Here is a 13,870-nt window from a genome sequence, read left to right on the forward strand (position 1 = left end):
GGTTTACGAGCTGCTCAGCAGCCAGGCTGAACTCACACCTTCGGTCGCCCTTCTCCTGGGCTCTTTCCACTCAGCGGTGCTCGTGCCGGCTTCTTGGATGAGCTGAAGTCCCAGAAGCAGCTCATTCAACAGCGAGAGCCCGAGAAGAGGGTGATGAGCGAGCAGGAGTGTGTCAGGAGCCAGGAGAAGGTGAGGCGGAGGGGATGCTTCTCTTTGAAGATCTTCTCAGGAGGGTCCGGAAAAGCTCACTCCTTCTAGGTGGGTTGCTACATTTTCACCAAATGAGTTTTGTAATTGCTTGATTTACTTATCTCGTCTCGGATCTGCTGATATACTCTGCTGCCTTTTAATTGCTTGAAAAGTTGAGCAGTTTTTCATGTTTTAAGGAGTGCTGAATTGTATAATTAAAACACTAACAGTGTAAATCAACAGTGCAGAAGAAAGACAGCGGAGAATTAAGCAAGCATGTTGGCATAATAATAAAATCAAACCGGCATGAAGAGGGCCCATTACCAAGAAGATGCTGAATTCTAATGGTACCCAGGCCTAGGGGCGGGGTGATGCTCAGAGGACCCCGATCCGACCCCCTCTCTTTCAGGGGAGAAAAGGGCATTGAATAAAGAGATTGCAGGTTGTGAAAGTCCGTGTGGCTAAGGGACGGCCTCTGACTGGGAGGTGGCCTTGTGTGTGCCTCCAGGGCGGCACACACAAGGGGGGCAGGGGAAGACTGAGTGGGGAAGATGGAAGAGGCATGAGGGCGGCTGCACGGCCGCACCTCTTCTTCCTGGGGTCTGCAGTTCGCTTCAGTTGAAGAGGGTGGGCAGTAGGAGCTGGAAACTTCTTCCCTCACTCTCTCCCTTCTCACCAAAGTAATTCAGGCCCAGTGTGATTCTTTCAAACAATAGAGAAATATTTGGTGGAAGACATAAAAGCCCACCGTTGGCTTCTTCCCTCTTTCCCCTTCCGGCAGGTAGACTAGATTGGAAACAGGAGTGAAGGATGGAGATGAAGGGTCAGGTATCTGTCCTGGCAGGACTCATCTGGACCTGGTTCCAGAACTCTCAAGCTAAAAACCAGTCAGCATTTCCTCAGTCAGGATATAAAATGGAATGCTGCCCCAGAGAGATGCTCTGTAAAAAAAAAAAAAGAGTTCTATGGCCAGTAAGTTTGGAAGATGCTGAGTTAAACAAAATCAAACAATTCTTTTTTACTTTTTAACTGCAGGACTTGCCCAAACCTCGAATGTGAGAATGTACCTGGTCTCCTTGCACCCCAGCAGGGTAAACTTTGATGTCTTTGAAGCCCATTCTTTCAAGGCTAATGAATTCATGGCTCATGGAATGTGGGTTCCAGGGATGACACTTTGGCAAATGTTGGGTACAGGTGAAAAGAGCATTTTGCCTGAGTCACTCAGCTGTGGTCACATCCCAGACCCTTCGCGGATTGGCCAGCTGTGTGACCTGGGCTAAATCCCATAACCTTTCTGGGCCTCAGGTTCCTCGCTTGTCAAATTATACAGATGATGGACAGCTCTCAGCATCCGGCAAGGGGAAGTCAGATAATGCTGTGAAAGCACACAGCCTGGGGCTGACGGTGGGACCAGGCTGTGCCCAGCAGAGGCATTTGCTAGTGGTGATGCCCAGATGGGGGGATCTGCCCACACTCCACTTCTTATACCACCAGATACAAAGGCTTCATGATCCAGGTGGGTCCTGGAGACCACAGGGGTGGGGTAGAGATGGAACCAGGCTCTACCTGACAAAAAACTGGGAAGAGAGCTGAGCTGAGTTGGAGCCAGTTGGAAATGGGAAGGATGAGAGGTGGTGAGGGGGTGCAAATAATCTGGGGAAATGCAGCCACTAGCAGGGCGGGAATTAGGGTGAGGCATCACCTTGGGCACAAAATTTAACAGTGTACCCCAAACTCAGGAATCAAAATTAATCATACTTTAATGCAATGTATTTTTTTAAAAAAGCTAAATTAATACAGAAAAATCCATGAGGAACAAATATCAAAATCTAAATAAAGACAGATCTGACCCTCGAGATTCCTGGAGATGAGCTGAGAATGGGCAACAAGAGAGGATGGAGAAAGGATGTGGGCTCACCAGCCTGGGTGGGGCCCTGGGAGTCACTCTCATTAGTAAAATTGCCTCGGGGCCTGTCTCAGCCTCAGCTCACCTGAATTGATAAGTCTCAGGCTGCAGACTTACTGTTTGATATTTATAAACCCAGTTCCTCACCCTCATGATGGATGGTTAACATGTGGGGATCAATATAGCCTTCATAACATTTCCATATTTATATTATTAATAAACAATTAGTCACCCAGGCAGCCCAGCTCTGCTGGGCATTCAGAGCGTTCGGTGCAGACAGCTAACCTTGTCCTCTGGCTTGCGCACCAGTCCTGACGGCTGGTATCGATCGGCTTGGTCAGAAGGGGACACAGAGCGGAGCACAGAGCGTACGGGGACAGAAAGTCTGGAAATTGAACCTGGGCCTTTTGCTCTACTGCTCTGCCTGCTGTCTGATGGGTGGCCCTACATCTACACACTCCGGGCCGGAGGAGGACCTTTCCCGTGTGGAGGTCCTCTGCAGACAGTGGTCACCAGGCTGGTGGATGACGTCCCTCTAAACGTCTCCTCATCCATGTCGGCTTCTCCCTGCCCACGGCCCTCCCGACCCAGGTCCTCATCAGAGCATGCCTGAGTCCTGACCAGCCTCCTAAATGGCCAGCATCCCCCCAGCTCTGTCCCCCTCCCTCTGCTCCAAGACTTTGCTTCCCCTCTTCCTGCTGAGCGCCCTGCTGGAATCACAACTCTGCTCTGAAATCGCCCATTCTTCCCACATGCCCACTCCAGCTGACTGCTGTCCCACATTTCCCCCACCTGCACCTCCACTAGACTGACTTTTCTACACACACACACGTTGTACCTACTTCTTCATTTATTCTGTTTCACACACCTAGAATGCCCTTCCAGATGTCTCCACCAATACAAAATCAAAATCAATTCATTCTTCAAACCCCACCTACTCCATGAAATGCTGCCCAGCTTTTCAAGTGATTGTTAACTGTTTTGCCTCTCAATACCCTCTCCTCACTTTTGTTGTTCATTCAACAAATACTTGTTAGGTGCTTACCGTGTGCCAGGGCACTGGACTAGCTTCTTGCATCATAATGGTAACACTCACCAGTCATAATCTTCAAGAGCTTAAGGACCAGTGCAAAAGAAAGACATCCACCAAAAAGTCACACAAAGGAATGTAAAATTAAATGGAGATCAGTCCTATGAAGGCGTGATACCACTTGGTACCAATGGGGATGGGTAGAGAGGGGTTGGTCTGGTCAGAGAGGGCAGAGAAGAGTTTTTAAAAGTGTGTGTTGGATGCAGGCATGTGGAAGAGGGAATAGCATGTGCAAAAGCCCTGTGGCAAAGAACATGGAGAGTCTGAGAAATGGAAAGAAGCCAGTGTGGCTTAAATACAGAAAGTAGGGCAGAGGGTGGGAGTGAACTGAGGTGGAGTGAGCTGATTGGATGGGGGCCAGACCTTGTAGGGCCCGTTGTAGGTAGTGTCACAGCATGGTTCTTTGTCCCGAGAGCACAAGGAAGCCAGAGAAAGTTTTAAGCAAAGCAGCAACGTGATGTGATTTGTATTTTGAAAATCTTGCTCTTGCTGTGTGGAGAACAGGCAGGAAGGGGAAAGGGCAGGTGGTGGGAGGGCCATTAGGAGGCCATTGCAATGGTCTATATAGAAGATGATGGTGGGGGATGGCAGTGGGGATGGAAAGCAGTGGACTGGTTTGAATGGTAATTTAAGAAGCAAAACCATCAGGACTTCCGACTTCACTCCATCTCTGTGCTGCATCAGATGTTGACCTTCTTTTGCTGTGACATTAGACTGTGATGGTTTTGCTTTGATCCATCCCCCACTGGGTTCTGAAATAACTTCGTTTTCTCTGGACATGTTTCTGAGCCTAGCACAAACTGTAGGTGCTCAAGAAATGCTTTTGGAAAACACAAACCCACCTTGGGCCTTGGCAGGTGAAGCAGACATTGTAGGCATGCTGATGCGTCTCCTTTAGGCTCCTGTCCACCTGCCAGCTTTGGCCCCTCATAGTCTGGGGTGGCCCCATGCCCTGCCTGGGAAGCTTCCTCTGCCCTCAGGGCAGCAAACCAGAAAAGCAGGGACGCAGCATCCCCCAGGAGCCTCCCTCAACCAAGGATGCGTCAGAGTTGACATCAACATCTCAACTCACCCCTCATGGGAGGCCTGGGGTTGCTCATTCCAAATTCTGTGCGGTGGGTTAGTCACAGCCCTTTCCTGCTTCCTTCCCTTCCCTGGTCACTTCTCCGTTCCCTGCTGGGATCCCCTGTTTTCTCAAATCCTCTCGGAGCCTGCTTCTTGGCGAGCCAAACCATGACTTCGGAGAAGCAGACTTTGGGTCTATAGAGAGGCAGTCTTCCCCAGCTCAGGAAACCCCCAGAGGACTCGGCAGTGCACACCCAGTGGGAAGCTGGATCTCCGAGGATGACCTTGACCCATCAGCATCGGGGATAATAGGTCTTCCTAAGAGGGCCCTGGTTTTGGAGCATTGCTGAACCACGCCAGGCGGGGTGGCCTCTGATGGGTGCTCCGCAGCTCCAACCTCGCAGGGTCACTTTCTTCCTTGGAAGGGGAGTGTGGTCCTGGGTGGTGCGGGCTGCCCTGGCAAAGCACACAACCTGCAACTGGCTCCCTGGGGAGGTGCAGAAAGCTTTCTGTTCTCAAGGATGCTTTTCCCAGGCAGGCTGACACTTTGCTAACATCTTGGCGGGTGTGAATGCATGATTACGTAGATCTGAGAGCAGCTGCTCCCCTCATGGTGGCCTTCCTTGAGGGGAGGCCGGAGGGGCAAGACAACATATGCTGTCTTGAGTGCTGGCTGGCTCTGGTCCTGGAGCATCCCCGCTTTCCACCCCGGGCCTTTTTAGTTCTGCACCTTTATGTCCTCTGGGGTCAGTTTCTCTTTCACTGGCCTCTGCCCGGCCCGGCGTGGGGGGCCTGGAACCTTGCGGGGACCGGCCTCCCTCCCGCCCCTGCCCTGGCTCACCAACGAAGGCAGATTTCAGAGGCAGCACCCAGATCTGCTGTAAATGAGTGGCTTCCACTCGCCACCAGATTCATTCAACAACTGGTAATTCTGAGCGTCTGCTGTGCCCCAGGCCGGGAGATTCCACAGGAGGAAGTAAGAGCATCACGGGAGGTGGTTGAGGGGAAGTAATCCACTCCTCAGGCGGAAGTGGAATAACTCTTTTAAGGGCCTCCTCTGTGCTACAGGGTTTCCTCGCATCAAATCCTCCTAACACCACGGGCAGATGATCAATCTCCAGATTCACTCTCCATCTTTCTCCGTCTGTTCTGAGCTCCAGAGACAACATCTCCGTGGACCACATCGGACTTGACTCAGGCTGCCACTCGGGTGGTCCCGAGGGCAGGGGCTGCAAAGGGAGGGTGGGGGATTTCCCTAGTGCCCCCCTTCTCCCTCCCAGGTGACAGGTGGGTCCTCCCTCAAAGGCTCTGTTTCTGTTCTCAGGTCTTCTGCTCCAGCGAGGCGACAGCTCTGGCTTTTTCCAGGCCGCTCACACCTGTTGTGGCTGCGGGACATTCACTGCCCCTGTGGTTTCCTCTAACCTTGTCCCCATCTTGGTTAAAAAATGTCCCTTCCAGGGCCAGCTTCAAGGACAGATGCCGTGGGCAGTCACTCTGCGCTGAGAAGTACTCCCCACTCCCAGTCCCCGGGGTGAATGCTCTGCTGTTGTCATCTTAAAATTCTTAATACTTTTTGAAACTGGGGCTCGAGTGTTCATTTCCTGCCCTGTCCACACATGGTTGCTTCTGGTCTGTTGGTTAAGCTCTCCTGGTCAGCTTGCGAGTGCCAGGTCGCCGTTGTATCAGGCAAACAGAGTTTGAAGGAAGCACAATAACTCGCTTGAGGCCACTCAGCTAATAAGTGGCAGAGCTGGGGTTTGAACACAGGACCTCTAGCCTTCAAAGCCCATGTTCTTTCCAGCTCCCGGAGCCCAGAGGATATGCCTGCGATGGAACTCTGCAGCGTTTTGCATATACACTGATTGCTTCTCCTTTGATGGGAAGGTCACGAGGCTTCCTGGGGCCTCTGCTCATAATTTGGGCTGTTTTTCTGATTGCCTTGGCCCAGCCTGGCTCAAAGCCTCCCAGTTGGGCTGAATCACTAACGCAGCTACCCTGACCTCCTGGTGATGGAAGGGCCAGCTTCCCCATCCCTTGAACTGGATTTCTTCCCAGCCCCTGCCCACCCCCTTCTGTCCCCAGCAGAGACCCTCACTCCTGGGCTGCAGCCAGAAGTTCTGGCCCTGACATGACAGATGAAGAACAGAAATTTGGAAGGGTCTTAATGCTCTTGCCAGCTGCCTCTAATTTTATTTCGAAGGGATGGAAAAGGACCTTGGGCACCAGCAGACAGGAGACATTTCCCCTGATGGGGACGAGCAGTGAATCAAGATAAATGGAGGCTCCTTTCAGACCCTCATCAGATCACCAAACTCTGTTTTCCTGGCAGATAAATCCCTGCCAGGGGGCCCTGGGGCAAGCTGCAGAAGCAGGACCCTGGGCTCTGTTGCTATTCGGATACCCATTGGATGCCGGAGGTCTGGAAGGGAGTTTCCGGTTCCCTCTCTGTCATTGGTCCTGGCCTTTCTGGCCAACGTGGCCCCTTTGGAGCCCCCGGACCCTGGGAGATGAAGGGAAGGGACTTTGACGCTGGAATCAGACAAGTCAAGTTCATTTGCTCATTCATTTCTTGCAGCCCTGCAGGTAAGATGGAGTCCAACCAGAAGGGTCCTGCTTGAACACTTGAAATTGGAACACCATCTCTATTGCTTCCTAGCTGGGTGACCTTGAGCCCATCCCCAACTTCTCAGAGCTTCACTGAACTCCTCAGGGACACAGGGAAAGTCACACCAATTCTCAGCATAAATGGGAGCCTCAGAGTTTGTGCAGATATGGTGCCTCATCTTGCTCAGGATAAAGCCAAGTACGAGCTGCCATAGTCATTTGGGCTGGGGCCGTAGGATGTGGCTGGGGAGGGGAGATGTGAGGGGAATGGAGTCTCAAGTTTGTGCCCTGCTTATAAATGCGCAGTGACTAGGAGTTGGGGAGGTGGGAGGCCCGAGGTGCCCTGCCCCGGAAACACAATTCAAAGAAAAGCACCCCAGAGTCTGAATCTCGGCAGCACCGGCTTCCAGCTGCAGGTTCGCAGCTCCAGGGGGGACCCGCTCTCCTTCCTCCCTCGTTATTTAAAGTCGGAGGGGTGTATAAATCAACCAAAATAATTCACGAGAATCATTAGCCACTCCAAGGCAGCGTCTTTTACCGGCAGCATTAAATTAAAAACAGCGCAAATCTGCGGCTTTTTAAAACACATCAGCTCTGCTTCCTCCCTCCTGCCTGCTGTAATCGAAGGCTGCTGGGATCTAATGAAATGAAATTAGCATCTCCAATCCCCCTCTGGCTACCAGTTACATGAATATGTGGTGTGTTTATGATGGGGAGCTGGAGAGAGAAGTCAGAATTGCAAGGGTGCCCCCCTTCTCTCCCAGCCCCCTCGTTCTGTGCCGCCCACCTGCCCACTGGTCTTTCCAGAGCCCCCGCGTTGCCGGGGATGCGGTGGCCCTGATGCAGAGGGGCCTGCGAGGAGCAAGGAGTTCTGTTTGCCCCATTTCCCTCTCTGCAGAGACCCGGCCCAGCTTGGCAGGGCTCCCACGGGCCAGCCCCATCACGGTTCCCATGCCAAGGGCACAGCAAGACTGTCTCCATCCAAACCCACTGCTCACGCCCCCACCCTGCCCTCCAGGTACCTCTAACTTGGTGTCCCCCATCACATCCCTAAATGTTCAGCCAGCTGGGCACGTAACCCAGAAAATTCAAGGGTATGCATCCTCTTTCCCTAAAGGGTGGCTAGGTCCCTCAGCCCCTTGGTATCACTCACCTCGGCTGCTGCCAGGGCCTTTTTTGGGGCTCCTTGGCTGGGGTGCTGCAGCATTAGCATGGAGCAGCTCTTTACTCTTGGGGGACTGTCTTGGATGCAAGGATGCTTCACTCCTGCCCGCTCAGTGCGGGTTGCCCTCCCCAGTCGTTCCAAGAAGGAAAAATGTCCAACAGGTTTCAAGTGCCCTGGGGAGATGGTGGGGGGTGGCCGGTGTGCTGACACCCGAAATGAGAACCGCTAACTGCCCTTCCTCCTCCCGGCCACTCTCCTGTAACTCTGATTTCTTTACAACAAAAGCTGATCATTTCAATCCTCTCCTTAGAAGCCTTCACTGACTCCTAGCGTGGTAATTCTGTCTCATTGTCACTGCACAGAGGGTGAGTTTGCACTGGGGGTGGGGGGTGGGGGGGTAGGAGGGGGCATGGACGCAGTGTGCCTCCTTGGCCGGGGTTACTCATGGCCTGCAGTCTGTCTCCCCAGAGTCACAGACTGTCAAACTCCTGGCTTTGCTTGCACGGTGTCGCCTGTCCCTGTGTGCCTGTGACTGGCAGAAAATAAAGTACTAACCCCTTAGCTTGGCATCACCACCCGGGAGGGTTGCAGCTCCCGCCAGAGTCATTCACTCTGCTCCCCTAGACCGAGCCCTCAGGGCTACCAAACTGCCTGTCCCTTTGTCTGACAAACCCTCCTCGTGGCAGGAGCTGTAGCGACAGGGAATCATCCCGCGGTACTAAGGACGCCTGGACATTGGGCCGTTGCCCAGTGTTACCCATATCCGGAGGAAATCTGAGATTCACAGGGAAGTCATGCTCAGGCAGAGAGCGGGGTGGCTCTTCCCCAACCCCCAGGCCTGTACTCTGGGACCTTCTTAAACTTACTCTCTCACCCCTCAGTTCGTTCTCAGCACTGTCTTCATCCAGCTGTGCTCTGCGTCTCCCCCGTCTCTGCCCACAGAAGGAGGAGCATGCTGGCGGGTGCAGCTATAAAAAGAGGGTTAATGCTGAGGTCAGACTTCACGCAGAGGGGAAGGGGGTAAGTTGGTTTGTGGTCCTTCAGCAGGACAGTCGTAAGGCACAGACCACCCTGGTTCTGCCGGGGGCCCGGTGGGATTGAGCCCAGGGGCCCACAGTGGTCACAAGCCCGAGAACGGACCGTCTGTTGCCTCTCTCCCTTCCCAGTCTCAGTCGCCCCACCTCCTTCTCCTGCTTCCTAGGGTCACCTGAGCTGAGTCCTTCTCTCAGATTCCACTGCCAGGGGGCCCAAACTGAGGCCAACACTTACAGCTAGTCTGGGATTCGGAGAAACAGGACCCAGTATCTACTGTAGGGTGAGGAGACCAACTCTGGGTCCTCTGGCATCCTCCCACCCCGAGTGGGCAGAGCATACAGCTAGCTGCCCACCGCGCCCAGAGTTGGGCCTGCCACAGAGGACAGAGGAGGGACCAGCCCCACCCAGCCTCCCAGCTTCTCGCCAAAAGCTAGCTTCCCTGTCAAATGGAAAAGTGGTGAGCTGTGTGAGGGGGGAGTGATGGAATGGAGCCCACGGCCGAGAAAAGCGGGTCCTCCCACGGTGCAGTGTGGGGTCACCAGGGGCCAGAGGGGTGGGGACATGACACAGACTCTCTGAGTCGGCCTGGAGGTGCTGAGCACTGGCTGGGGCAGGTGGGTAACCGCTCGGATCAGTTGGCAGGTCTCCCTCCGCAGGCTGAACTCTCGGGGGCTTGACCAAGTTCAGGGTGGTGAGCCTCCCCCGCTTGCTGGCTGACCAGACGATAAGTTCTCTGGGCTTCTCCACCTGTGCGCTCCTGCCTTAGCCTCCTACAGCTGTCCACAGGTGATAGGTGTGCATTGCCATCACTGGAGATGGAAGTGAGGTGAGGCCCTGCCCCGCCACCGCCACAATCAAAATTGGAAAACACTCCTCGTGGATGGATCCGGGCTGCTCAGCCGCTGTCCTCTTCCCTGCTCTGGAGAAGCATGGCGGGACCCCCTGCTGTCTGTGGGGTAGTTGAACCATAGGCAGGAGGGACAGAGAGCATGACAGTCGAACTTGGGGTGTGGTGGTGGCAGCGGGGGGATCTTTGATCCCTGTCCCAGATTATGTCCTGATAGTAGAAGTCCTTCCCCCGGCCCACCAGCCTCCAGCTCAGCCCCCTTCCCAAAGCAGCAGCCGTCTCCTGCACCCCGCCCTGCCTCCCCCCACCCCCACCCCAGCCCAGGCCTGCCTGGAGGCCTGGATGGTAACCGTCTGTTCAGGATGCTTGATGACCGTGCTGTGAGCCGGAAGGGCCGTTTGGGAAAGTGTACTCAGTCAAAGCTGTGTTTATATACACAAGGGCCGGCGTCTTTTTATTATGTGTAATTATACACTTCTTAATGTACAGGCCTTATGAGCCATTTTTCCTTCCCCTGGTGAAGTCGCAGCTGGGGCGGGTGTGTGTTTGGGTGGGTGGAGGGCCTGGGGATGGCTGCCCTCCTCTCCTTGACTCAGTGAGCTCTGAACCCGGGGCACCTTGGGTCCCTCTGATAGACGGTGCGCACACTCGCTCTAACCGAGAAAGCGAATCCTCCCGAGGGGCTCCGGGAGTGGAGAGGCAGCGGTGCCGACGTGGAAATGCTGCAGATCAGAATGTTAAGCACTATCTTTTTCCCGCTTTGCGTTTGAGCCTTGGTGTCAGATTGGCACATCTAAGCTCCTCCTGAAAGGAAAACGTTTGGTTCTTCTTACAAAGCATTTTTGAGAGTCTGCACCCGGGATCTTCTCTCTAAACATCACAAACTTGACTCCAAAGCTCACACAGTCATTTATTAGATCCCTATCATCAGAGTCCAGGTGAAGTTTTTGATGATGAGGATAATAATATTAACAAAAGCCTTAATGATGAAGGACAAGATCGCCAGGTTTGGACGACCCGGGTTCAAAGCCAGACCACTGTGTATTAGCTGTGTGACCCTGGGCTTGCCACTTAACCTCTCTGAGTCACGGTCTCCCCGTTGGTAAAATGGGAATAATATTAGTTCCTACTCTATGCAAAGCTCCTGACATGGTGCCTCGCTCATGGGAAATGCTTTGTAAATGATGATTTGGCTTCATCCCCGAGGCCCCAGCCTCTGCTCAAACACAGCAGACACTCACCTAAGGGTTGTGGACACAAGGAACGAAATCAGCACTGGATTTGGAATCAAGATGTCTTTGGTTTACCAACTGCGGGGCCAGGCGGTTATTGGACCTCTCAGCTACTTCAGCTGTTAAATGGTGAAGTAATAGACCTGGCCCACAGGCTGGTGATGGTTAGATTAATTGAGAGGCAGTGAGATAAAGCACATAAAATATTGAGCTTGGTGCTTGTTGCCAGTTCATGCCCCATTTTATCAGTGGCTGATAGTCCAGTGAATGGTTGTTAACTATTTATTTATTTATAATCTAACAATTCAGTGGTATTTTTTTAATTGAATTATAGTCAGTTTACAATGTTGTGTCAATTTCTGGTATATAGCATAATGTTTTAGTCATACATATACATGCATATATTCTTTTTTATATTCTTTTTCATTGTAAGTTACTATAAGATATTGAATATAGTTCCCTGTGCTATACAGAAGAGACTTGTTGGCTATCTATTTTACATATAGTAGTTAGTGTCCACAAATCTCGAACTCCCGTTTTCATCCGTTCCCATCCCCTTTCCTCACTGGTAACCATAAGTTTGTCTTCTCTGTCTGTGAGTCTGTTTCTGCTTTGTAAATAAGTTCATTTGTGTCATTTTTTAAGATTCTGCATATGAGTGATATCATATGATATTTTTTTTCTTTCTCTTTCTAGCTTACTTCACTTAGAATGATGATCTCCAGGTCCATCCATGTTGCTGCAAATGGTATGATTTGATTCTTTTTTATGGCCGAGTAGTATTCCATGTGTGTGTGTGTGTGTGTGTGTGTGTGTGTGTGTGTGTATACCACAACTTCTTTATCCAGTCATCTGTTGATGGACTTTTAGGTTGCTTCCATGTCTTGGCTATTGTAAATAGTCCTGCTGTGATCATTGGGGTGCATGCATCTTTTTGAATTAGAATTCCCCCCAGATATATGCCCAGGAGTGGGATTTCTGGATCATACAGTAAGCCTATTTTTAGTTTTTTGAGTAGTTTACTATTTAAAAGTGTTTTTGCTTCCACCATCCCATGTGATTCTCAAAACAACCAGTGTCTTGGGCAGGACTGTTACCATCCCCTACTTCACAAATTAGAAAATCCAACCTCAGAAAGGTCAGGTGACTTCTCTGAGTTTAAACAGCAGGCTGGCGTCAGAGCCCAATCTCTATGCCTTATTTAATAAACCACTTGTCACTTTAATTTCAGTGCTAGTTGTCTGATCCTTGAAGAATGTTCTATATGTGGAAGACGCTGGAGCTCTGGGGTGTTATGTAAATCCTCCCTCTTTCCCTCTCCTCAAAGCCTGCTTCTGCCAGGAAGCTCTCCTGGGATGAAGTTATCAACCCATTCTTGCAAGCCCTTTTTTAGGGCCTCCTACTACGGTGAGAAGGGTCTTGGGGAAACTGAGGAAACACCCTGAGACCTCCAGGTTGACACTGAGCTGCAATTCACCTTGAAAGAAGTGGACAGACCCCTATAATGTGGGTAGAACACGTTCCCACATGCCCACCTGGGGCTCAGGGATTGGAAGCTTGGCCAGGTATCTTGTATATAGGTGACAGGTCCTCTGTTAATGACTTTGTCCTATGACCCAGACTGTCCCTGTCAGAAAACCCTAATGTCCTATATTCAGGTTTCCCCCCTAAAACGTTAGAAAAGATTTGGGAGCGTTTCTAAAATTTGGCTTTTCTAACTGCCTGTTAGAGCTATTTTTCAAACTTACCTGGGCATCCACTACCTTTATTTGCTAAATCTGGCACCTCTAGGGATTGGTAGCTTCCCTAAGAGGGGGTGTCACAGCGGGGGGCTTCAGGCTCTCCCAGCTTCCTTGCAAGCTTCCTTCTGGTCTCCCCACCTCCCCCATCGACTGGGTGGGACCTAGTCAGGCTCAGAAGGGAGGGGGACGCCAAGCGCCTTGTCTGTAGCCTGGGTGAGCCTTCAAACTGACAGTAAAGGAACCGTCCTTGGTAACAGAGAGATTTACCATCTGAAGGGCACTCCCCTCTCCCTTGTCGATGCGATTAGTCCCTAAGCACTTCTCTCTGGATTTGTTTCAGGGACACTGAGGCCCCATTCCATCTCCCCTCTTCCCACTGCCAGCTGTGCCCCAGAGATTTAGAGGCAGGAGGCGATCTTCCCTCTCGCTTCCATTACTTTAGCGCCTGAGTTACGGAGCCATTATCCCTTGAAGAGTTCTTCATTCGACCTCGGGCAACAAAATCCAAGTTGCTGCAGAACCGGTTTCCATCTGTGTCTGGGCAGTTTCTACCTTGGACCTGGTGGGGCTGGAGGAGGGGTGGTGGTGGGTGGTCTCCCCAGTCATTTAGCTCCTTTATGGGCCAGCTCTGGCAGATAGCGGCTAAGCGACCTTGGACGAGACCTCGACCTCTCTGAGATTTATTTTCCTAATCTTTAAAGTGAGGTAGTTCAAATAGACGCTCTCAAAAGCCCCTCACATTCTGCGATTTCTCTCAGCCAACCTGGAGACTCCTGGCCCCTATGCCAACAAAACAGAGTTAAGAAGTCATGACCCAACCCAAGGCTCCTCTGCTCACCTCCCAAACCTTGACCCCATCTCATCACACAAAGCCAGCCACTCACAAGAGGGGCGGGAGGGACAAAGTTAATGGAAGACAGGAAAGGACAGACTTGGACTGAGATTCTCTCATTCAATGAACAAAGTGCATTAGGAATTGATTTTTCCCCCCTCCT

This window comes from Camelus ferus, chromosome 16 (genome assembly GCF_009834535.1).
Source record: "Camelus ferus isolate YT-003-E chromosome 16, BCGSAC_Cfer_1.0, whole genome shotgun sequence".
NCBI lineage: Eukaryota > Metazoa > Chordata > Mammalia > Artiodactyla > Camelidae > Camelus > Camelus ferus.